The sequence below is a fragment of the Rousettus aegyptiacus genome, unplaced genomic scaffold (genome assembly GCF_014176215.1).
Source record: "Rousettus aegyptiacus isolate mRouAeg1 unplaced genomic scaffold, mRouAeg1.p scaffold_m13_p_10, whole genome shotgun sequence".
Lineage (NCBI taxonomy): Eukaryota > Metazoa > Chordata > Mammalia > Chiroptera > Pteropodidae > Rousettus > Rousettus aegyptiacus.
Genome location: NW_023416285.1, coordinates 39,003,002 through 39,026,924, shown reverse-complemented (window position 1 = coordinate 39,026,924; position 23,923 = coordinate 39,003,002). Strand labels below are relative to the sequence as shown.

The window sequence follows — 23,923 nt, the reverse complement described above, 5'->3', positions numbered from 1 at the left end:
TCATCTATTTCAAAATATAATTTACTGAAGCAAATGAATTTCTAACTTGTCTAAGTTCAGTTACATTATATATAAATATATCATTTATAAATTAGATATTTATGTCATATTTACATTCAGTTAATTGTATACATATATAACTTAAGGTTTTAATTTATTCAACATATAGCTAACATATATATTTTAATCTAATATATATAAATTTTATCTATAATAAGATATTAAAAAAACACAAGTTTTTCCCCCATGCACTTTTTATTTGTCTGACAAAATGGGTACACAACTTGGTACATTTTTTAAATTGTTACATTTATAAGTGTCAACTTTTTCACACTAGAAATTAATTAAGTAATAGTCTTTGTCTTTATCAAAGACAATTTTTAATGTAACACAATTTACCTTATTATTCAAAAACGGTTTGCCTATACTCTCCTTGCAAGGAACATGTGGGATACATTAAAGCAGAAATGATAGTCCTGTCCTTCTTAGACTCTACTTTCAGTTGGGTTGATCTCCCCTGTTGAAGGCATAGATAGATGCGGTCTCAGTGGTTTAGAAACCAGGGTTTCATCAATGAGCCCAGGAATGTTATGAAGCACCTTACCTTGTGAGCTTTTTTATCACAGCTCAGTGAGAATCTTCAGTGAGCTATACTGTATTCATGTTTAGAGAAAACAATCACAAAGTAGCATTCATTTCTCTTGGCTGACATCCTAATTAAACAACCTCAAACTCTGGAAAAAGTTCAAATTTAGGAGTTTTTATTGCATTTATTTATGAATTGTTTCATGAATTGTCAAAGCCCAGGCTTTAGTCAAATATTTTCCAGATACCAAGAAGTGATATTTAGAATATTTTTAAATGTCATTTTGACAGCTTTAAAACTGTCAGTCTATAGCAAATCCTGGTTGTAATATGATTTTCTATTAATAGTTAGATTCAGATAAATATTTATATTGAGCCCACTGATGATTACAGTGAAAATGCTACAGGATACAACTTGGAATCAGTGTTTTATTTTTAGTACATTTTCAGCATATTTGAATCTAAACCCAAATATTTGGGGTTAAATATATATTTGAATTTACTATTTTTTAGCTTCAAATAAATGTTATATTAAGGCCACTCGAGTTAAGAGTAAAAGCACAATAAGAAGAGGTGAAATACTGTCATTTGCAACAACATGGATGGACCTCGAGATAATCGTGCTGGGTGAAATAAGACAGACAGAAAAAGTTGAAAATTACATAATATCATTTATGTGTGGGATGTAAATCTTAAAAGTAACAAATGAATAGAACAAACAAACAGAGACTCATGGACATAGACAATAGACTAGTGGTTACCATAGGGGAGGAAGGAGGTAGAGGGCAGAGGTAGATGCAGAGAAAGGGGTCAACGGAAAGAAATCTAACTATCAGAGGTGAACACACAACATGAATATGTATATGCCTTATTGTTAAAATGTTCAGCTGAAACTTACCGGATTTCATTAACCAATGTCACAATGAATAAATAAATAAATACTCCCCCCCCCCAAAAAAAAAGAGCGAAAGTACAACATGACTCAACCAAAAGGTGTTTTCTGATAAATACCACTCTGCTTACTTTAGGCACTAATGAATGAATTGACTCATTAGATTCTTTTTTACCAGAATACAGACGATTACAGATAGATTTTGAAACTTTAATTTACTTTTCCTCATTGACCTTTGCTGTCACCATCATAACCTTGAAAACATTAATTGTGTAAAATATGTATAAAGAGGACTACATGTCTATTTCTTCATATATATGATATCTTTGGAGTAAGGATGACATTAATTTGCCGGAAAACACATACAGAAAAAATTCATTATTTGTACTTCCTAGCCATTTCCAAAAATAATCTGAGGTGGCCAGATGGATAATACAACATATGATAAGAAAAATATTAAACTTTGACAAAGACAGATCCTACTTATATATCAAATATATGTCAAGAACACGTGCTTTTTAAACCCTAAATTCAGAGATATATTCACATGCATTAATTTTCATGATTTATCATAATCTCACTGTTAACAAAGAATATCCTACAGAAAGGCTCCCATATTCTGAACCCTTTTTCTGATTCCTCACTGTACCTTATTCCTTATTTTACCTTGAAAATTTGCTATTTAACAAACATGTTTAGATCTCTTTAATCCTGCTGAAGAGGCAGCTAAATAGTATGGAAGTTATTCTGTAGATGAAATTTAAAAGACCCTCCAGAGATTGCAGTTCTTTTTAATGTGACTTTCATTGCCCTTTCTGAATATCATCATTACATTTTTTGAATCATGATTCTATTTCATAAGCTCTAATTCTATTTTATTTAAATGGTTGGCACATTAACAGATCATCAATGGGTTGTAGCCCACCATACAGCTCTATATTAACAGCAAACTATGACCTCAGTGGCATACAATAAATGAAAACAATAAACAAAGACCATCACGGCATTTCTGTATCATTTTGGCTTCTCTCTTCCAATGTCATATAAAGTAGAACATGTTTGAGAAAATGACATCATTATCAACAGCACCTATATATACTAGAGGCATTCTTGAATGTCACAAAAGAATCTATACTTTAAAATTTAAAAAATATACTGTAGATATCACTGGAGCAGTATTGGTATCTAAAAACTGATTCTGTGGTCTATTTTGGACAATGGTCAGACTCAGATGCCCATAGGGTACCTTAGAATTCCATGAGGCTGGGTCTCAAATGACTATCAATAAAGTTGTTGGTATGGCAGCTAGTGGAAGAACACTGAGATCAGTAAATTCAGAGAACATGCATGGAATGTGAAAAGAATTAAATGTCTTGAATTCATTAATTAAATTTTAGTAATTTAGAAGATTTCCAGGGAAAATTTATTTTACTTGCCTTAACGGAAACATATTTGAAAGTGTATTCACCAACCCAAAACTATTCCTAATTTCTCTTTTTTGAATCTAGAAAATTAAAATGTGATATCTATTTTTGGCTAATGTTATCCTTGATAAGTAGAGGCTTAGACCTATGATAAAGACATCAAAATTTCTTAAAATATTATCATTCTGGGCTATAACAACCAGCTACTACGTGCCCTAGCTATGTCCTTAAATACACTGATGCAGTTTTGCCACCTAGATACCTCTTCTTCATACCATAGGAAAAATTATCTTGGCAAGAGATTTTGTGAGTATCCTATTTGTACTAGGGCTAAATAGTTATTACCTGAGGAAGAAAACTTTTCAACAGTAAATAATTATGCAGAATTTGGTCTGTCATATCTCCGCAAGTTACTAATTTCACTACAACACTACAGTTTAAAAACCATAACATCATTCCCCTCCTACAATTACAAAATCAAAAACACAAACTTCAGGAAGGAAATACCTGAATATTTTCTTTCCCTATTTCTTCTGGCAGCCATCTGGCAGAACGTGTATGACCAAGACAAAAGAGAAAGATGAACAAAAAAGAAAGAGCAAAACAGAAATAAAGTGGAGGAAGAGGGAAAAGAATGGGAGAAGGAGGATGCCGATGAGAGGAGAAAGGCAGTAAGAAGTAGAAGGAGAAAAAACTAGATTCAAATTGAGAGAAAGTGTATAGCCAGATGCAGGATGAGAAAGTGTGGAAGAGTGAAAACAATCTGAGATGTAAGCTACTGGTATGGTTTCATTGGTTTCCCTCTAGGCTACCTGACGTGGAAAACTAGCAGAGTAAACCTACGATAAGGAAACTGTTACAGTTTCTATTCACTCAAGCTGTCATTTTGAAAAGCTATGCATTTGTCTTGAAAAATTTTTAGAACATACATTGTCCTTTGGATTTTGTGGAATGTTATTCTCTAAGAAATGTAACTTTAGCCTCACAGACTAGGAAGGAAAAGGACAAGGATTATTTTGTAATTCCAAAAATTGTGTTTATGTGGTTTCTTTTTATTTCTCTCTTATTTCTTGAAACTAGGCAATTTGTCTAACGAGAAAAAAATTTACCATTCCCACAAATTTTCTTTGAATGGTATCCGTGTGTTTATCCAGCATACTTCTTAAAGTCCTGTGAGGCAGCTTTGCACATTAAAACAAAAGGCATGAATGGGTAAAGTGGGAATATTCTTAATAAATAGTGTTTAAGTTCCAGTAATGGAATCGCCGAGTTTCTACACTGATATTGCTGCTGAATAAATGTAGGAAGGTAGCGAATGGAATTAAACTTTTTTATATGTTTTCTGAGCTCTAAAAGTGAAGAAAATGCTATAAATTTTTTAAAGATGTCTTAGAGTAGCAACTTTAAAACAAATCTGCTTTGAATTCAGATTGTTCTTAATATAAAGTATGTCTGTATAGATACATTGATTAGAAAATAATTTGTAATAATGTATACTTTTTTTTTCTCTTAAACAGCTCTTAAAAAGTAAGAGAAAATAAATTTCTACCTGTAAGGGAGGAAAAATAGTATTTCTTCTACCCTTTTAAATTCTTCTGGCTAGCCTAAATCAAATTAACATGAGACAAGTTAACAGGAGAAAATGATCAAATTTATTATATGTGTATGTACTGGGTTTCTCCAAAAATATGAGACCTGAAGACAGAAGCAGCCAAGGCCATGGAGAAAGCAAGGGCAGAGGTTTGGGACTTCAAAGGGCAGAAAAGTAATCTGCATGGAGATAGAAAAGTAAATGTTTGGTAATCAAATGTTTGCTGGGCCATTTTTAATAATGGGACACATAGAGGACTCTGATCAAAGGGGCCTTGCTAAGTTCTTCCCTGTCTATCACACTTAGTTTATATTATACTATAATTATTAATAATAATAGCTCTCTTTCTGGAGCAGGACTTTTATTGAAATTGTTTTAGGTAGAATGCGGGAAGGTCAAAGCTTCTTTCTGAGTCTTTTGCTTCTTAAAAATAACTAGCTTAAAATAATATCTTAAAAGGCATATTTTAGAGTGGTAAATTCTGCTTCCCCTTACACTTAAAGTAAAATTTTATTGATTTTAGTCCATATCTCTTTTGTAAAAAAAGATATAAACAAATATTTTATGTATACAAGTGTGTGTGTATATATATATATATACACACACATATATATACACATACATGTGTGTATGTGTGTGTGTGTGTGTGTGTGTGTGTGTAATTTGTAGGGTGGAGTTGGAGAAACAAGGTTCCTTACAAAATCTCAGAACATATAAAAGGTACATCATTCTTCTGATTTTCCTTTCTTGAAATGTAACATCATCCAAAATTAAAATGACAATTTTTTAGAATAAATGGAAAGATATTTTGGAAGGTATACTATTTTGTTTTCCACCCCAAAGAAATAAGAGCAATTCTATTCTTTTATTTTTCTCACTTTTCGTCTTACTTGACCCCTAGATTCACCCTCCTTGTGTTTCTCTGCATCTCCCCACATTTCCTCAGGAGTCTCTCAAACTGTTCCAGTTGCAGACAAATGGCAGTTTGCATTACCTGAGAACTAGCCAAGACCTAATTGCCTCTCCCCAGGTCCCATTGGCATGGACTTTTATTCATTTCTCCCCGACTTCCATTGCTTTTCTATGAAAGCAAACCTCAAGGCAGGATATCACCTTCTCATTACCCAACAGCTTGATTCTCTGCAGTGAGCCTCTGAATGTCAGCAGGAGAGCGTCTGGCCTTGCAAGGGAAAGGAGAAGCTTTGGTCTTTTCATTTTTATGATCTTGCTTCTTCTGTGTCTCCCTCCTCTCTTCCCTTCTCTTACCCTTCTCCTCCTTCTTCTTCTCCACCTTTTTTCCATCTTCTTTTTGTTTTCTACCTGCCAGTATTTTCTCTACTAATTTTTGCATTCTTCTTTGTTCACTTTCATTTCATCTCTTTCTTTTGCTTTCTCTTATCCTTCCTTCTCCTTCTCGCCCTCCATTTCTTACACACATTTTCATAAACTATCATTTATAGAACGTGCTGATTATAAAATCCTGTGATACCTTTTTCCTCTTTTATTTTTTGCTGCACATTTTCTCAGATCAAATAATTAGAAACACTCCCCAGGAAGTACTATATTTTCAATGGAATTTATTTCCATTGTATAGAGTACCGAATCAGGCCTAAATTGTATTTTTTGATAAAAATATTACTGTCAATGTGCTACTCAATAGGATTCTATAACTATCTGAATAAACTAAATTAAACTGCCATCTGAGTAGTACATTTCAAAGAAATAATTTGACATTATTATTCACAAATTATATACAGTTTTAGTATAGATGACATTGTACTTATTTAGGTGAAATACTTGTCATGCGCAAAGAAACACTGACAAAAATTAATTTTAAAAAGACTCTATCTATAAAAAGATAGCTATATTTATAATTAAGAAATATGAGAATAATGCACAACTAAATAAAATTATTTATAGTACAGGATAAAGAAATCGTTGGAGTAAATTAGCCACTATACAAAAACTGTCCCAGTCAAAAAATTTTCTTACTAAGTATCAGAAGGCTTTTGAATGTGCAGGGCTCACATTGAAAATCAGTACATTTCAGTTGATGAAGATTAAGTATGATGAATGCTTGATTGTCTCAGATGAAATCACATGTGTTGACAACAGCTGTTACAGCCTTCTTTCTTGTTATTTTATTGGGAATTTACAACCTATTATAATTAAAAGAACATGATTAAAATTATAGACATTTTGCATAAAGAATACTTTATAGAGCTCTCTAAATAATCAAATCTATTTTGAAAATGACTGAAATTTTTAAAAAGAAAGGAAACCCTATATTTATTGCTTTTCATTAGAAAGAAACATTGGTATTTAGTATCTATATTCAAGCACAGCTATCACTGGGTCGGGGGGAGAAGAATCTCAGAATTTGAAACCTGCAATACCCACTTATTTGTTATATTTATTAAAGCTACTTCACAAAGACTTAACATTGTTTTTTCTAGTTATTTTCAGTATCCACAAGGTCCAACCAAATAGCCAACATATAGCAGACATTCATTTAGTGTTTGTTTACTGATGCTTGACTTAAAGTACGAGTGAAGTATTCATAAGGGCATATGTTTTAGGTGTGCACAAATATATTATGTTGCCTGAGAAAGTAACAAATCACTTCATATAATTGTGTAATTTAAACATGAAGCAATGTGAAATAGTAAGAGTAATATTAAACGTTTATAAAAACAATCTCCCTCATATAACTGGAGTTTCCTATAACCATCTGTCTGTTCGGTGTAACAATTAAATTAAATCTGTGGAGTTGGATCAACTCCACATAGAAGGCTACAAGGATCACTTGTAAACTACAGTTTAACGATTTGCATATTGCTTAAAGTTCTGATTCCATTAATTATTTACCTTAAATTAATTTTTCTAACCAGAATTAATCACAGATTTAGATGCCAAAATAATCGAGTTTTAACAGGCTGTCAACAAGGCCTGTAGTCAGTATTCAGTTAAACCCAAGGGTCACAGGTTATTTTACACAATAGGCAGTCTATTAAGGGTAGGGGAGCTAAAGGGCATGGATTGACTGGGTTCAAATTTCCATAACAAGTTATTTGATTTTAACTTTACTGAGCTTCATTTTTAAATCTGTAAATAGGCATACAAATTGTTTCTACTTATTATCAGGATTCTTATATAGATTAAATATGACAATGCATGTAAAACATTCAATGTAATGATTAGCACAAAGCAAATACTCAACACTTGGCTGAAGGAAGTTTACGAAGGTAAAAGGGAATGCACAGAAGAGGGGACATTAGCCAGCTCTCAGTAAATGCTTATGGTTGGATTGGAGTTTTAACAAAGAAAGGAGAGGCAACAAAATGAACAGAATTAGGAAAGCAAGTAAGTTTATGTAAATGGGTAGGACAAAAGATACCATGTTACCAGAGTAAACTTGCATAGGCATCGAAAAACAGAGAAAAAAATAGATAAAAAGATAGTTTTACAATCTGGATTCATACTTGTGAAATGAAATATATCTCTAACATGAGTTAACACATCAGTGTTTGGGGGATAGACAGAAAAAGAGGGCATATGAAGAGGAAAATGCAACAGGGAATTATTTGTTGAACTTCGGCTGCTGTATTAATTATTCACATTCATTTATATTATAGTTATACAAACCTTGCAGGGGTTTGTATAACTATACATAGGCTTAACTGCAAAATCCTATGGGAAAAAAAAATCATTGCCAAGATGAAAAAGAATTTCTCACATAAATCGACTTTTAAAATCTATTTTAGTCTGATTATTACCTTTTAAAATCACTTTTACCATAGTTTTCATAGATTCCTTAGATACTGTATTAACCATAAATGTCAAAATAACAGATCACATAGATAGATCTTCACAAGCTATTCTAATGCATCAAAATTGCATAAAAATTAAGAAGTCATTTTATATTGCTAGAAAATATCTGCTTCGTAGTGGTAAAATACTTCACTAAAATTTGATTGAGCTATCTTAAAGTAAGAATTTTCAAATATTGGATTAAAAATATTCTTCCTCCACCCCAGCACACTGAAAAAGACACTACAGAAAAAGCAGATCAATTTAAATGTTTTATTTAACTGGTTACAAGAAAGATTGTTTTGCTCAAAACCTGGCTCTGAGCCTCAGTTTTATCTTCTCTAAAATGAGTTATACTAATAATATCTACCTCATAGGATAGGTGCAGGGATTAAATTACTTAATAGATAGAAATCATTTAGAATACTAGTTGGTAAAGTACTTTTGAAATATTAACTTTTGCTATTTCTGGAATTCTTTACTTAAAAGATTATGGCAACAAATATTTGCAATCTCAAAGGTAAAAAAACATGATGCAAATTTTTAAGGTGTCGATACAATGTTGCTCAGAGCTATATACTTCAGTTTATTGTCTAACAAAATATTTGTTTCTAATCTCAAAGATTTTACTCAAAATAAAGATTTCAAGATTCTTAAAAAATCTCCCTTGTAACAAATATAAGGAAAAAGCTACAGGAAATATTTTATTAAGAATCTCTTGAGTAAGCCCATGTACAACAAAAACATTCAGATACTGAAATGAATTTCCCAGTCATGATTTTTATCTATCTCTGTTGCCCTTCTGAAGTTTTCATATATGGTGAAGTTCTTCATTATGATACAAGTAAATCATAGATTTCGATTAATCTACAGGATTCCTACATATTAATTTAGCTGCAACTCAAGCACAAGTTTATAAATGATCTGATTAGCTATTTTACAGAATGATTAAATCCACTTGTGATATTGTGTGATATATATATATATTAATATATATATATATTTTAATATAAAATTGGTCTCTATCTCTGGCTCCTGGCACAGAGCTCCTAAAACTTTTGTAAATTCCTAAGTGATCAAGGTGAGAGGAGTGTCTTTTGTTATTCATAAATCCCTTTCAACCATACCTGAGTTTATGTTGATCAGATGACTGGTGACTGGAGCCCCTAGATTGCTTCAGAAAGTGGGTTGTTTGCCAGGAGAACCAACCCTGTAATTAGAGGTTGAAACTTTTAGCCATACCCACTGGACCTCTAGAGAAGCAAAAGAGGTTGAGGTTTAAGCTAACCACTAATGGCTAAAGATTTAACAATCATGTATAGATAATGGAACCTCTGTAAGAACCTTAAATGAAGGAATTCAAAGAGCTCCTCAGTTGATGAACATATTCCTGTGCAGGAGGATGGTACACACCAAACTTCATGAAATCCTAAGCTCCTGCACTTGGTCCTTTCCAGACCTCTCACCCTACATAGCTCTTCACTCAGCTTTTGTCTGTATCCTTTACAAGAAACTGGTAATAGTAAGTAGAGTTTTTCTCTGAGTTCTGTGAGCTATTATAGCAAATTATCAAACCTGAGGAGGGGGGCATGAAAACTCCAGTTTGTAGCCAAGTTGGACAGAAGTGTGGATACCTACGACTGGGGACCTACGACTTACTACTGATATCTAATGTGGAGTGAGGGTCAGTCTTGTGGGACAGAGTCCTTAACTTAAAGGTCTTCACTGGGTAGTTAGTGCCAGAACTGCATTAATTTGTGGGACACCCAGCTGGTGTCCATGGGGAATTGGAGAATTGCTTGTTATGGAAAACTCACACAAACGATGTCAGAAGCGTTCCATATAGGTAAAAAACAGTAGTAGTAGTAGTAGACCACTATGAAAAGATATTCTGAGTTAAGGAGTATTGATGAAAGAATAAGCATATTAAAACAACCCAACATACACTGACAATAAATGCAATTAGGTGAAGTAAGATGGGTAAAGCTCTAGATTGAAATTGACTCAAAGATGTTGTCAGATTAGTGATTTGAAAAAGAGAAAACAACAGGTGAGAATTGAAAATATATTTACAAAAGGTACTGTGTCTTTTGTCATATATACATATTAAAAACTGAAGTGCTGGGAAAAAACACCAGTAGGAAATGGTTTTGCACTCTGGATTTCCCATCTACTGATGAAATACAAATATGTCATTAACCTCTAGTAGAATAGTTAGTTTGTGTTTGGGAAAAAGTTGGAGATTTAAAATGGGATCATAGACAATGAAGGCTATAATAGAAAATAATTTTCTGAAATTCAGAATTCTACTTATATTTATGCTGTTGAACAGAGTAAATAAATATTTTGTTCTAATTAGAGTTAATATTAACATCGACATGAACTATAACATTAATATTTATAGATAAAACTTATTTTATAATATAAAAATATCTGATTTTGAGAAAAATCACAATGGTTATATTTTTATTGTTTTGTGATATGCTATTTATTCCCTTAACTATAACAAAATATTGGGGAAAAAATTCTACTCAACAGCCAATATAAGAGAAACATTTACTTACTTCTTAGATGTAACCGTATGAATCTCAGGCCACAAATACAGGTGTTATTTCCCTTTCCCCTAGTAATTGTTCCCTCCCATCCCCAAGTGAACCCTAATTCCTGAATTCAAGATCCTATACAGGATACGCAGTACCCTGGGCAACGTAATTTAGAAACTCATCTCAACCTTCCTCCCTCATTTTCTTCCCTGTATGCCTGTTTCTTTCTCTCTTGGATAGCAGCTCCCCTAAACAGAAGGCTTTCTAAATCATTGGAAATAAAAATGTCTTCACTTATTTTGATCTAGTCATTCAATTTGTCATGAATTAGAAAATATAAAGAGTAAATATATGATCAGAGTAGGTCAATAGTTTTAAAATTATTCTAAAAAATCTATTTACATATTATAGTAAGCTATTATAGTCATGCAAGAACGTTTATGTAAATGGATAGGACAAAAGATACCATATTGCCAGAGTAAATTTGCACAGGAATCAATCATCTGACCTCTTGAATACATGAAGGACAAAAATAGATAAAAAGGTAGTCTTACAAGCTGGATTGCATACTTCCGAAATGCAGTGTATCTCCATCAGTGTTTGGGGAAAGACACAAAATGAAGGCATATGAAGAAGAAAATGCAACAGGAAAATCTTTGGATTGTACAGTTAATTATCTGAAAAAAAATCAATATGTCAGAGCATAGTTATTTTATATTGAAAAGAACATATCTGTTTTATACAATGAAAATGACTAAAAAGAAATTCTCATGTTAATTTTTTTAATTATTAATTATAACTAAAAATGTTTAAAATATTGAAAAGCTGAAGGAGAATAAGATGGTAACCATCCCATTGCATTTCATAGTCTCTGACCTTGAAGAAATTCTGAATGCCATTAGATGTTAAAAGGGCATTCAGCTTTTCACTTATCCACAGGTTTCTTTTCTCTGGGAGGAAACACATCAGTAATTATATGCTGAACTTAGGTAATATGCAAACGATTCAGTTACACCAACAGTAGAAATTGAAACAGAAGAGTATTTCATGGAGAGGTGTCTGGGAGATTATATAGTCTTTGGATACTTTATTGCGTGGTGATGGTGGTGTATTACATAATGGGAAGCTCATTTTATTTTAAAGCACATATATTGTTCCAAATATTGAGGTAAAATACTTTTCCCTGTTATTTTCACAAGTGAATTTAGTTCTTTCATGTAGTCATATGGAAAAAAAATATTTATGGTCTTACTGCTGCTTGTCAATGCTTCTTTCAGAGTGCTACATCCAGAAAGGAATGCTCTGATCCAAGGACCAGATCAAATGTCATGTGGGAGGATGCTCAGAAGCTATGCCTAACAAGAATTGTCAGGGATGTCAGGGTCTTGACATGGAGATTGCCTTGTCCACCCCTCAACACTTCCAGTTTCCCTGGAAGTGTCAATCAAGGATCATTTGAAATAGAACTATAGGCACCTTCCCCCACTACTGTAGCAGCTGAGATTAAAAGAAAGAAAAAGCCATTTCACATTATTTAACACATTCTACAAACAAAAATGAAGCATGAACTTAATTGATGGTAAAACCTAGCAACCGTAATCCAATTATATGATTATACACATAATTAATATAAAGCATATTTTATAGCCTAAATTATGTCCCCTCCCCAACAAATTCATATGTTGAAAGTCGAACCCCCAGTACTTCAGAATGTGACTGTATTTGGAAATCAGGTATTTAAGAGGTAAATTAGGGTCTTTAGGGTGGGCCTTAGTCAAGTGACTGGTATTCACATAATAAGAGGAGCACATTCACAGAGGAAAGCTCATGTGAAGACACAGCAAAAAGGTGGCCATCTTGTAAGCCAAAGGGAGAGGCCTCAGAAAAATCAAACCTGACAACATCTTGATCTTAGACTTCTTGCCTCCAGATGAAACAAAGTTCTATGGCTTAAGACAGTCTGTAGAATTTTCTTACAACAGTCCTAGCAAAATGATACATATAAATTATATATAATTATTTGTATGTATATGTATTCATATATATATGTATATATGTACATATACACATATCTATTAATTATATACAATATTTTAATACCTGATATGTAATATATCCTATATTAATTTGTTATTATAAATTGATAACATTATATCTATGTCTATGTCATCTACATGCAATCTATATCTATAAATGTTTCAACAAGGTGAATTCTCTTAGAAGAGATGATATTAAGATCAATATAACTTATTTATGTCAGCAAGCAAATTTTTATATTTGTCTATATTGGAAAACACTAACTGTAAATTTTTAAAAAATATCATGCTGAGATCATTCCCACAGATAGCTTGTGGGGAATGTATAATTCTACTTTCCTATCAAGCAATTTGCCTTCTCTAGCCAAGAGAATTTTAGAAAGTGCTGACAACACACTTACACAATTGCCTCCAACCTAACAATCTTAATGAGAAATTTCTATCTGTGTTTTGATCTTCCTCAGTATGGTGGCTGCCTCTTTCAAAGTATTATACTGATCATTTGCTCATGTATGCTGATAACAGTACGCTATCGACTTCCACATTGTTGGACCTGTCTATCATATTCGACATACTTGATCATGGGCCTTCATACTTTTATATAGCATGTGTTTTTGCCTTAAAGAAGCCTGATTCTTTGCTCATGCAATATATATAGTACCTTATTGTTAATATTGCCAAATATTTTCTCATTCATTTTAAATATAGCAGGACCCATAGGATTTAATTCTTGAATAAAGATGGCTCCAGAATTGTTGAATCTAAGATATATTTTTCTTTGAAGATCATTATTCTGAAGTACAGTTTTGGTTGACATTGTTATGTTGATGACATGTGAGTTTATTTTTTTATCTCTCAAAAAGAAATTTAAAAAATGACGAAGTACCCGAGCGTCATTTGGAAAGTAAAATTGTGAGCATCCATCCATTACTTGAACAGTGCCTTATAATTTTCACTTTCATGTGCATTGTATTTATTCCACAGCTATAAGAACATTTTGATTCACATATTACATGACAACAGGAAACTTCCCCGGATCCTACTATAGTTTGTGTTGAAAACATTTTGATACTTTACTTCTTTTAAATGCTTACAAAAATGACATATTAGAATAATATCATATTAAAGTATCTTATATATAACAATTTAAAAACAAAATGAAACTATCAGACATTGTTATCCCTATTTTACATAAGAAGTTACCAAGTAACTAATAAAAGTTAGATTATTCACTAATCTAAACTAGATGTCAGCTTGAGAGTGTGGACCATGTCTGATGCCAAAGTTCACTCTCTTACCTGCTATGCTGCACTAACACATAACTCTCATTAAAATAACTTTTGTTATTATTATTATTTATGCCTACAGCACCTGGTCTTCCTAGGTGGTCTCCCATCCAAGTACTAACCAGGGCTGACCCTACTTAGCTTCTAAGATCAGACATCAGGTTTGTTCAAGGTGGCATGGCAATAGACCATGGACTGTGGCTCCACTAGGGTGTAAACTCAGGACCTTATATATGTAAAGCAGACGTGCTAACCACTACACTATGAAACCGGTTCCTCATTAAAGTAATTTTGAATGTATTCTAATTGTCTTCTTCTGAAGATTTATTATTTAAAGATTTATTATTTTAAGGCTGATGTTATTCAATAAACCAGTTGTATCAAAATATTTATATAAAATAATACAGCTGGTTGATCATGTGATTAAAATCAAGCATTAAAAATGGTTGTTTAAACCCTACTATAAGAAAAAATTAGAGATTATAATTAATAATTGGTCCATGTACAAAAATAACATTAAGAAAGTGAAAAGACAACCTAAATAATGGAAGAGATATTCTCAATAGATATATTCAAAAAATGATTGATTTTTTATAACATATAAAGAACTTTTACAAATCAATAAGGAAAATATAACTTAAAAGAGAAATGGGAATAAGTTTTCTACAGGAACTTGGCAAAAGAAGACATTTAAATGGACAATGAACATTTAAAAAGGTGCAAAACATCAGGAAATGCAAAATGGAAGTGCAATGAAATAAGTGTGCACACCACTAAAATGCTAAAAATAAAATGATTGAAAATAACAAGTATAGGCAAGGATGTAGAAGAATGAAATTAAGAAATTTTGTTAGTATAAAATCAAGAAGCACGAATCTAAGATGGTATTTTTCAAAGCTCCAACAAGGTGTCGAGGGGCTGAAAATGTTAATATTTTGGAAAGCTTCCTGAATATATATTCACATATGAGAGTTTCAAATAGCACTAGGCCCAACACAATTATTTTCTAGATGTTAATATTATCCCTCTATGTAACAGCTTTGAGTGACTATAAAATAACCAGTTTTGAGTGACTGTGAAATAACCAACTTAAATATGAATGTTTATATATATATATATATTTTTATTTCACCTAATAGGACTGATGTGACATTTGGAAAACTTTTCAATGATGACTAACAACAGCAGTTTTACTATACAGACACCCTCTGTGGTATGATTTAATTACCTAAGACAGTGTTTTTGACTTTTTTTCCCTCCCTTTGGCTAGAAAAACTTAAGTGTGGAGTATAAACAAATAAAATGAAACAGTGTGTGCTGATCTGCTCGAAAATTGTTTTTGGAAGCATGAAACCATGCTAACCTTCGCAGCTCCCTCAAAAGGGAGTGTCTTGGCTACACAATGCTAATTAAATCTCTCCAGGTGATTGAGTGGAAATAATATTTAATTATCTGAATTACTAATGCACTGAAACATAGATCTACACCACTGGTTTCAAACACTGTGTATTCAGAAGAAGAAAATTTTCCAGAACGCTCAGGAAAATTTATAATTCCCAGCTGATAAACATTAATTGAAGACACTGAACTCTTAACCTAATAAAACATTTCGAATTATGTTTTATCCATGCAACTTAAAAAGGGTTATCATCGAAATAAAACCACACGATTTATTATTTCTTTTTGAATTTTCGATCCTTAGTCTTTGTGATTCACCAATCTCTAGTTTGCCTACAAAAAAACAGTTTTAGAAAAGAGAAAAAGCATCTGCCTGCTTCTAATTTAGTGTGAAATTTCCTCAGCAAGGAGACTGCCGCTTGGCTTCAGCTCTGCCAGTTATTAGGTATGCACCTAAGTAGATCACTTCAACTTTGCATCTTTTTTCTTCACCAAAAATGTGAGTTACCTTAAGTGATCTCTGAGGAATTATGTAGGCCAAACGATGCCCCTCTCTCCAAGACATAACTCCTGGAACCTGTGACAGCTACTTAATATGGAAGATGTGATTAAGGTAAGAATCCTGAGATGGGAAAATTCTGGATCATCTGAAGGATCCCAAATACAGTCTCAATGTCTTTATAAGAGGGAGGCGGAGGGACACTTCATATAGAAGAAAAGGCAATGTGACCACTGAGTAATACAGCCACAGTCCAGGAATGCCAGAGTCATAAGAAGCTGGAAGAAGCAAGTAATAGACTTTTCCTTAGAGCCTCTGGAAGGAGTAGAGTACTGTGACGACTTATTTCGTCCCAGTGATACTATTTTAGATTTTTGATCTCCAGAACTGTGAAAACATTAGTTTATTTTTTAAAACCACCAAGTTTTTGATAATTTGTTACAGTCACCACAAGAAACTAATGCAGGACTCCTCTGGCTTTAAAATGGCATGCAGACAAAGACAAAAGAAGATGTAAAAGTCAATAGGCTCAGAATAACTTGTTTTTATTAGCTAAAATTCTAAAATACAACTAAATGTTAAGAGCTATGGCCTTCTTGATGTCTGTGATTGGTGGAGATATTAGCTCTGAATTTTTTTACTTTATGTAAATGCTTTTTCCTTGAAAAATAAAGCCAGTTATTTGTTACTAGCCCAGAACTTACCTAACGTTTAACTTATGATGTTTATATTACAGTCTCCCATGACATGGGCCTTCCTGACCTTTGTCATGTCCTACCCCAGGGCTCATCCTATAGCCTCCTCGACATTTCCCATTTACTGGGGGGCTAGTTGGTTGTTTAGTTTTCTAATTCATTCAAGAAACATTTCTTAAAAACTCACTCTTTTCTACGGCCATGCCACCCTGATCTCAGAAGCTAATCAGGGTCTGATCTCGTCTGATCTCAGAAGGTTAGCAGGGTTGGGCCTGGTTAGTACTTGGATGGGAGACCACCTAGGAATACCAGGTGCTGTAGGCATTAAAAAATATAATAATAAGTATGTGGTTCCACAGTGTAGCAGTTAGCATGTCTGCTTTACACACAGAAATTCCTGGGTTCACGCCCTAGTAGAGCCACGGTCCATGGTCTACGGCCATGCCACCCGGAACAGCCCGAAGTCTGAACTCAAAAGCTAACCAGGGTCGGGCCTGGTTAGTACTTGGATGGGAGACCACCTAGGAAGACCAGGTGATGTAGGCATAAATAATAATAGATAAAAATATATATATAATAAATAAAAAATAACTCACTCTTTCTCTGGTTTTCATTATTGTTTTTAATTCTTCACCTCCCTCTCATGCCTATCTGCTCAGCTCTAGCTGAGATAAAACTATTTTTCTCAAGATCATTGATGTCATCCATATTATTGAATTCAAAGGGCACATTTCTGTTCTCTTCTTTATTCCCTAGCGGCATTGGATATAACTGATTTTCCTTTTCTGCCATAAAACAATTTCCTCTTTTGACTTCCATGTCATTGTGCTCTCTTGTTGGTCTTCCTAGTTCACTGTCTACAACTTCTCAGTCTCTTCTGATCCTCTTTATTTATAACATCTAGTTTTAAAAATTACTCAGAGCTCAAATTTAGTCTTCTTTTCTGTCTTTACACTCAGTTTAGTTGATCCTATCCACTCCCATGTCTTTAAATGCCTTCTGACTTCTGATGGCTCTCTGACTTATATTGTCTGAACTTTAGATTCACAAACCTAATTGCAAGATTCATGGTTCCTCTTGAATATCTAATGGCATATTAAGTTGAAATTGTGCAGAAAAGACTCTACTTTTCTACTTACAGTCTCCCTTTCCTATCTGTTCTTTCTCTAGCATTTGCTAACTTAGTAAATGGTGCCTCCATCTACCAAGTTGCCCCAACTAGCAATCTGAGAGTTATCTTTAATATTTCCTTTTCCTGTGGTCACATGAATCAAATATGTCTTATATTTAATCACATTTCTCCATTTCCGTGTCTCTACCTGACCTACCTCCTAGGTGGTCTCCTTGACCTTACTGTTGCCTGTGTTTAATTCATTTTCCACACAGTGACCAGGATAACCTTTAGATAAATCCCTATCTAAGGAGTTTATCTGCTTAAACATTCTTCCAAATATTTTTTATAAATAAAATCCATGCCTTATCTATCCTCTTCCTGTTTCTCCTAATTCATCTCAAACTTTCCATTACACCCACTATAAATATTCCCTCATTTCTCTAAAATATCAAGTTGTTTCTGCTTCGGTATTTATAACTGGCATTTCTTTCTGTGTGGAACATCCCTCCAACTTCACCTCCAGCTATTCCCATGTGTGACTTTTTATTCTAGTTACCACTTACATTTCATTTCTTTAAAGAAATAGAGAAATCATCCTTGACCATCTGAGGCAAAAAAAATTATAAAGTCTAAAGTTCTTAGTTATTCTCTATCAGGGTACCCTGTTTGTTTCCTTCATTGCACTTTTCAGAACTTTTTTCATTATTTTATGTGTTAATTACTTCTTTGTTTCCCTTATTAGCCTAAGCCCTGTGCTAGGTGAAACATCATTAGTCCTTGTTAATGTTTTGTTTTTAATACGTTTTGCTCTACATCTTTATTAAAATTTTACATATACATAAATTTTTTTAAAAAGACCTGTACAAAAAACTTGGTAAAAATGAAAAAAGCATTCCCCTGGCCCCCTTTCCCACTTGTCTCTTTTTTCATAGATACTTTTAATCAGTTAAAACTAATTATTGTGTTACTTAACTCCATGGTTCTCAAAAACATGTTTGTATCCTTATTTCTTGATATTTCTGTTTTAATAATCATTTGCTCACTTGCTACTGTGGAAGATGAGCATTTAACTTTCTTCCTTTGTGCCCCACATATACACACACATCCCGCCATCAAGAGTCCCCATATAGTTATGCTGTTTGATTAGATTATTATTTTTTCACATTATGATAATTGTATGAATGCTAGTCACAGATGAGTTTTCTGTGCAGTTAAAAATCATGTTGGTTTGATTGCTTAATTTCCTCTATACTCATCACTAACTCAATCCCAATCCCTTGGCCAATTGTATGAATTTCCTCGTTTATCAGATTCATGAGTTATTCTATCAATTTCATTTTTTGACTCCAATTAAGTTTTATTGCTCCCTCTACCTGATGCACAGCTGTCATCCAGGAACTCTTTTAAATCTCATGGTGAGAATTCCTTTCATGTCTTTCCAAACAGTCTATTCCATGTTTTCCTTTTTCTTGTTTTAATCTTTTGTTTTAATAGGTCACCTTCTCGAACTTTCTTAGAGTATGAGGAGCATGATTTTTTTTTTCTATCCTTCATGACTTAACTATCTTTATTCTATTCTCATCCTTAATTAATTATGGATTGATTTCAATTTCTCAGTTTAAAATAATTTTTCTTTAGTAACCTTAGAAAATTATTCATGAATTTGTTAGCTTTCAGTATGACTGGAAAAATTCAAAGTCGTTTTTGAGCTTTCATTCTTTGTTACTGTCCCACCTTTATGTGTTTCCTTTTCCTCTCTGGAAGCCTATAAAAGTTTCTCTTTGTTTACAGTCTTCTGAATATTCACTATGTGTCTAGGTGTGGATTTATTTGTATCCATTAATTTGGGCACTCCATGAAAGGAAAGGAAGAATGAAAGTAGGAACAGGTATAGTAGTGGCCGAGTTGGTAAAATTATAGTAATTTCTGGTAGATTTATTTTTTTAATAAAGTAAGATCTTTTACTGAGGCCCACATAAATTTTTGGAAAGTCATTCAAGCCTGTTGTGGAGAATAGGAGGATTCTTATTAGACAAATTTATTCTTATTCTTAAGTAAGAAAATGCCACTCTTTGGGCCTCAAGTTTAACTGAGGACTCAAAAGTTTAAGAACTTGTTACTAATCTGAGACCACAACAAAGAGGTTGAAAGTATTTTTACATTTCATAATGATGTGCTAGGCATCTATGCAGGACATGTAAAGTAATTGATCAAAAATCAATTTTTAAGATTAGCCCAATATCTACGCCATGCCCTTCTTCTTTGAATTCTAAAAGTTTAAAGTTTAATGAACAGAAGAGAAAGACTTTCTTTGAGGAAACCTGGAAAGACTTGTAGCATTTTCTTCTCCTTTCCTCTTTTCTCCCAAAGGAATTGAGAATCAAGTTACTGGCTTTTTACCATGAGCCTGTCGAATATGTAGTTGAGAGGATTACTTAGAGAATTTGTTTTGTATTCCCTGGAGTTTTGAGAAAGTACTGCGTCAGTGTCATTCACACCTGGAAAACTTTAAAAGTGACATATTATGGATGGCTATCTTTCCTGACCTCAGAATAAGTAGAGGTGGCTCTGTTGGAAACACAAATAAACATCTGAAGGCATGAAGGATTTGGAGGTCTTAGGATAAATGTTTTCTCTGAACCAGAGTCATCTTGAGGGAATCTTCCCCAAAGAGGGTGGCCAGTCAAGGCAAGGGACCATAGGAGTAAAAGGATAAAGGTGGAAAGGGTGTGAAACAAGAGCTCAGCCAGATACATACCACCTGCATGAACAAAATGTGCATTATACTCACAGAAGCATTCCAAAAATGAGCATCAGCTTTGAATACATGTGGACCATAAAAATCTTCAAAACCAGATTGCAACAGTATTGATAAATAGATTCCTGATCCTTATGGATCATTAGCCAATACTATTGTTGTTCATACTGCTGCTCATAGAGGTTCAGATATAACCATTAGGAACTCCTTCAGGTTGGATCTTGTTTCCTTTCGATCTGAATCCTCTCTCTCTCTCTCTCTTTTTCTAACGTGTTTGTACATTATGGAATCTCAAGATGCTCTAGGGTCCTTTTGCATTTTTCCTGTCATGGCCCTGGAATCATAGCTTCTCCAAAGAGTTCTGATTTCCTTTATCGAAGAATGTATTTAGAAACCAAGACAGGACACTACATATCCTTGATAATGCTTCTAGACTCAGTGTTCAGAGCTAGGAGATATATGTATGTACGCTAAACCCTTACACACATACATTTATGTTTGTGTGTGTGTGTGTGTGTGTGTGTGTGTGTGTATTTGTAGATACATTTTTTAAAACTAGTTCCTACTAATACCAATCTAATTTAGTATAGCAGAGTTCATTTGAGTATTCCCCTTTTCTTTATTTGTAACATCTTCTGACAGTTAAAAAAAAAAAACTTACTTAAAACCTATAAAAGAATTCCCTTGTACTGATCAGAATATAGTTTCTATGGGTTACAAGCCCTGTATGATCAGCCCTGCTCATTCACCCTTACTGTGGTATACTCTACTCCGAGCTCTTTGGCCTCGTTTCCCTGTCTTAAAAGCCCCTGTCTTACCAAGACAATCCTGCTTTCTTACTCTCCCCTCACCCCCGGCAGCAAAACAAATCTAGTTATTTGCTCTACAGATGACTTCTTTGCTTTGCTGGCTGAACTCAGACGTCTATGAGGAATGCCTTCTCTGACCACGAGCAAAAGTGGCACTCTCCATACCTCTCTTTTCATATCATTATGGTGATTTCATTTATTGCACTCAACAGTCACCGAAATTACCTTTTTACAGGTTCACTTGTTTATACTCTGTCTCCTCAGTTGTATTGTCAGCGTTGTGAAGGAAGAGATTCCTCTCTGTTTTCTTTATAGCTCGATCACCAGAGCTCAGAATAGCTCCTGGCAGATAATAAAGACTTAGTAAACATTTAAAGAATGACTCATAGAATGACTGACAGTCAACAATGGGAGTCTGTTCTATCAAGAATAGTCATCACGAATTTGCCATAGTACCAATTTATGCTACTGTGAGGATTAGGTATCTCTAGTATGGGAAAAAATAAGTGGAGTTATGTTGATCTAGGGTTCTCATTTTGCCAAATGGTTATAATAGAAAGATAATAGGGTTAGGCTATTGAACATTGGTAAGAAAGACTTTGGGCGAAGGAAGATGCACAGCATAGAGGACAATGTGGATATAGACTTTCCAGAATTATTAGTCAAAGCTGTGTTCTGCTGGAAGGGTGAGGGGAGAGTAAGAAGACAGAAGGATTTAGATCTCTCCAAAAGTCCATATTCTATATTGAATAATTTGATTTATGGTTAAACCATAGCATAGGTGGGCAGCAAGTAATGTCATTTTAATTTCCTGGCCTCTACTAAGTTTTGGAAAGAGTAGCAGTCTCTGATGCTTGCAGAGAATAGATGTATTGAAATTCTAGGAGTAAACATTGGTTAGCTTCTGAATTACTGATTAATACATAGTTGTCTTTGTAGGATCCCTTAATATATTATTATGCAAACAGCTATAATAGACTCAATTTTTGTCTTCCACCAGGCTCTATGGAGATTCATCTTGTTAGAATGAAATCTTTTTGGTGGTTCTCATTAGATTAGTGCATTCAGTCTCTGTCTTTTCCTGTTGAAATTAACTGTGTTTTATCTGGTCATTTCCAAAGAATGAGTTTTGAAGTCATGTGTGCTTATATGAAGATAAAACTGGCAGATAATTTGTGAGGTTAATAGTGATAAAATAGAGAGAAGAACCAAGAACGTGGTCTCTGACCTATCACGATGGAAATAAAAAGGAATAGAAAAATATACTTAAAAGAACTAAACTGTACAGAATGCCAAAACCAAACAGAAAGAATTGAATAAGACATAGATTTTTTTCCCCCTGAATTTCATGATCTTTTTTTAAGCCACTACAGTAGAACTTACTTCACTTGAAGTAATTTACTAAATGTATTCTGGAGGAATCTCTGAGTCCATGTATCACTGAAAATGAGCAATTTTTTCCTTTCTTGTAGTAATAAGTCCAACAAATTATATAGAAATAAGGAAACAAGATGTCATTAAATATATTGAACTGGTTGAATAGTGGTTTTCAAATTGTATTTCAAGGTCAAAGACAGAGCAGAAAGGCAAAGCAGAATCAGCATCAAATAGATCAACTCCATTTTTATCTTTTTTATTTATTGAGCTTCTACATGTGATTACATTTAAAAACGTGATTCTGCTCAAAAATAAATTAGAAAATCACTGATCTTATAAGAGAAAATGGAACATCTTTAAAATACATCATAAACTATGTTCGAACACTATATAACATCTTAAACAATATTTTAAATTTCTGTAGTTATTTAAATATATTCTCATATATCTAATTTAGTGATTTTAAATTTTTAAAAAAAAGTAAAAAAAAAAAAAGAGAATGAAGAATAAAAATAGACCTGCCGTGTTGGATTTCAGTATCAACTTTATTTTTAAGGCAAATTATTCTTTGACCATTGCCTTTATAGTCTATGACTACATGAAAATAGATTTTAAATAGACACATTATTGTATCTTTTATTCATAAAGCTGTTAAAACACTGCTTTAAAAAAAGGAAAATTTCTCCAGAAAGAGAAACCAAGTGATGCTAAAATTAACTAGAACATAGTAGGCACTGTATAAATATTTGTTAATTTAATAAATAATAAAGTTTTAAGAAAAGATAAAAAAACTATAATTTCACCTATTTATTGAAATATGAGATGATGAGATGATTATTAAATGCTTATTAAAATATAAATTTCCATTGATTGTTAGAAAATTTTTTTACATTTCTCTTGTTTCATAACATAAAATTAACCATTTAAAGTGACTAATTAAGTAGAATTCTGTACATTTATACTGTTGCATGATCCCTAGCTGTTTCTAATTCCAAAATATTTTTATCATCCCAAAAGAAAACCCTATGTTCATTAAGCGATCACTCCCAATTCCCGTCTCAATTCAGACCTCGCACCCACCAATTTGCTTTCTGACTCCATGAATT

At 33.1% G+C, this 23,923-nt stretch overlaps 1 pseudogene; it reads left to right on the top strand.

Moving 5' to 3' along the window:
* Positions 1–16,950: 16,950 nt before the first annotated feature.
* LOC118608921 lies at positions 16,951–17,083 on the top strand (annotated as a pseudogene).
* Positions 17,084–23,923: the final 6,840 nt, after the last annotated feature.